At 39.4% G+C, this 2,776-nt stretch overlaps 1 pseudogene; it reads left to right on the forward strand.

Moving 5' to 3' along the window:
* The first annotated feature begins 1,458 nt into the window (after positions 1–1,458).
* LOC130693094 (mast/stem cell growth factor receptor Kit-like) lies at positions 1,459–2,448 on the forward strand (annotated as a pseudogene).
* Positions 2,449–2,776: the final 328 nt, after the last annotated feature.

Consider the following 2,776-nt stretch of genomic DNA (forward strand, 5'->3'; position numbering starts at 1 on the left):
TATTCTAAAATATGTTTAATTGCTGCCTGATGCGGTAAAAGATACACACGAGATGCACACGAGATGCCTCTCGTGTGCTCAAAACGTTTGACAAGAACGGAACGCATTTTTCTTTTAGATTAACTCTGAGAAACGCAACGATCGCAGACATCGGCAGTTACGGTTGTGCTGCGTCCAGGAGAACCTGGAATGGAATAATGAGAAAACAATACGTCTATGTTTCCAGTTTTTTGAATAACTGTTCGCAATTGGCCACCAATGGCCATCTTTAACGCTGTCTCATTCATTAGCTGACAGCGATCTCGTGTTCTTCGACGGAATGTCATGGAACGTCCATTACAGATCCCAATCGGGTGTGCTTATTTTTGATGTTGCACAACATCCCTCTGGAATAATTCAACGAATAATTCACGAAACCATCATATTCAACGAACCCGAATTCGAAAAGAAGAATAACAGTATGCACCCAACGAGACATTTTCGACATAAACACATACTTGCAACCGCTAACACTTCGTTGCTGCCCACAGATCTCAATGCCCAATTCCAGATGGTCGTTCGATCCAGATCGTAGACTCGCGCGAAATAATTCAAAGCTAAGCGACGCCGGAGAGTATTTTTGTGTAGGATCAAAAGGCAATATCACGCAAAAGAAAATGTTAGCATTAGACGTCATGGGTATTTTGTAGGCCAATAAGGTAGGGAAATTCTACTGACATTAAACAAATGATGTTTCGATCACTATGAGTATAGCTGGAAAGAGTGGGCGATCCTAGTGATCCACGTGAAGGTGAAAACGTCACATTAGTTTGTCGCTGCATAAGCACCCCCCCCTCCTTTGGCTGGATTGGTTCTACCGAAACAGTAGTACTGGGAACTTGCAAATTATAGATGAAAACAACCATACAAAAGGTAGTAAGAAAAAAACAAATGTTTTGATGCACAAAAAGTTTTGCATTTAAAAGTACGCAAGTTGTGCAGTAACGTCTAAATTGTTCATAACGTTAGACTTTGAAATAGTGACGTATAGCACATATACGGGGAGCGTTTTTGCTAAATTTTACACGAAAAATAATTTGCGCATCGTCGGAATTCATCTGAACGCGGCTTCAGCATTTCAATGTGCAAACAAACTTTGGAGTCCAGATTAATTAAACGAATTTCTTTTCGAATTTTGGGTATTAATCTAGTTTTATTATCCATAAGCGCAACATATTGAAATTTAAAAACGTTTACTTGCAGAAGCAATCAGCGATCCCATAGATAACTTGGTCACAATAGAAAAAGATACAGCTCAGAATCTAAGTTGCCGACGGCCACCAATCAGAAATCACATCCAATATGGCTCAAGGAAAATTCTCTTAACAAGCATGTACACTAACCATAATCACACGGTATTTCTAGGACGGACGATCATTTGACTCAGATCAAATACTTTTGACACACAATTTCTCCATAATGTCACCTAAAGGAACTCGGGAAGAAATCGGTAAATACACGTGTCAATGGGAAAACAGCATCGGTGAAGTGCGGTATAGGAATTTTACCGTGAACTTCTTCAATGACACGCCGACGGAAAACCTGGACAAGACGACCATCCTCCTAACTATTATTTTATCGATTTTATTTCTGATTGGAGTTGGGATCGGCATTAAATTGTATTTAGATCGGGTGAGCCAAATTCATTTAAAAACAGTAATTCAGTTTTAAAAAGTGTGCCATTGACATTTTTCATTGGCAAAAAAAAAGAGAAGAAAAAATCGTTTGTAGGCGCAGAAAAATTACTGAGCGGAAAGACCAGTGAAATCAATGCCGACATTCCCGCAGAATATCGAATTGAATTTTTATCCTTCGACAAACAATGGGAATTTCCGAGACATCGCCTCAAACTTGGTTCGTTACGTATTCAGTCCCTTTCTGTATCAAGTTAAATCGGCGAACACACGCATTTAAAGGGAATCAACTGGGGGCGGGATGTTTCGGTCGGGTTGTGAAAGCGAAAGCTGTTGGGCTAAAAGACTCGGATGAAAATGTTAAAACGGTGGCAGTTAAAATGATCAGCAACTAACGCTGCCGAAAGGAAGCTTTAGTCAGAGAGTTGAAAATCTTGATCTACATTGTTGGATCGCACATTAATGTTGTCAATTTACTGGGAGCCTGCACAAAAAGAATATCCACAGGCTTGTGGGATTTCTGTATGAAGTAGCGAAAGAAAAAAAAAACGTTTTCTATGTTTCAACTGTTACAGGAGAATTCTTGATCATCATTGATTACTGTCGATTCGGAAATGTGCTAACCTATTTGAAGGACTGTCGAGATAATTTTCTCAATCAAGCGGACAAGTACGGACAGCAGAAAAACGAAATGGAAGTCCAATCGACAGATGTGCCAGAGTGCACTTCATACGACACAGACAAAACTGCAAGGACATCGATTTCATGTAAGTGACGACATGAGTAATAAATCGACTGAAACTTTACTTGTCTCCTCGTGTTCCTCGTCTCTGTCGAATTGCACACATAACTTTTCTCGCAACAAGATCCAAAATTCTATTTCAAATCAACGCATTTCTGCAAGGGATTTAATATCCTGGTCTTATCAGATAGTTCGCGGGATGGATTATTTAGCCAGCAAAAATCTATTATTTTACAATCTGTGTTAGTTTTTGTTTAAAGAACTTTATGTATCCCGTGAAATCAAGGTAATCCACGGAGATTTAGCTGCTCGTAATATTTCTGTTGGCTGACAATGGAGTGGTCAAAGTATCAGATTTCGA

The sequence above is a fragment of the Daphnia carinata genome, chromosome 3 (assembly GCF_022539665.2).
Source record: "Daphnia carinata strain CSIRO-1 chromosome 3, CSIRO_AGI_Dcar_HiC_V3, whole genome shotgun sequence".
NCBI lineage: Eukaryota > Metazoa > Arthropoda > Branchiopoda > Diplostraca > Daphniidae > Daphnia > Daphnia carinata.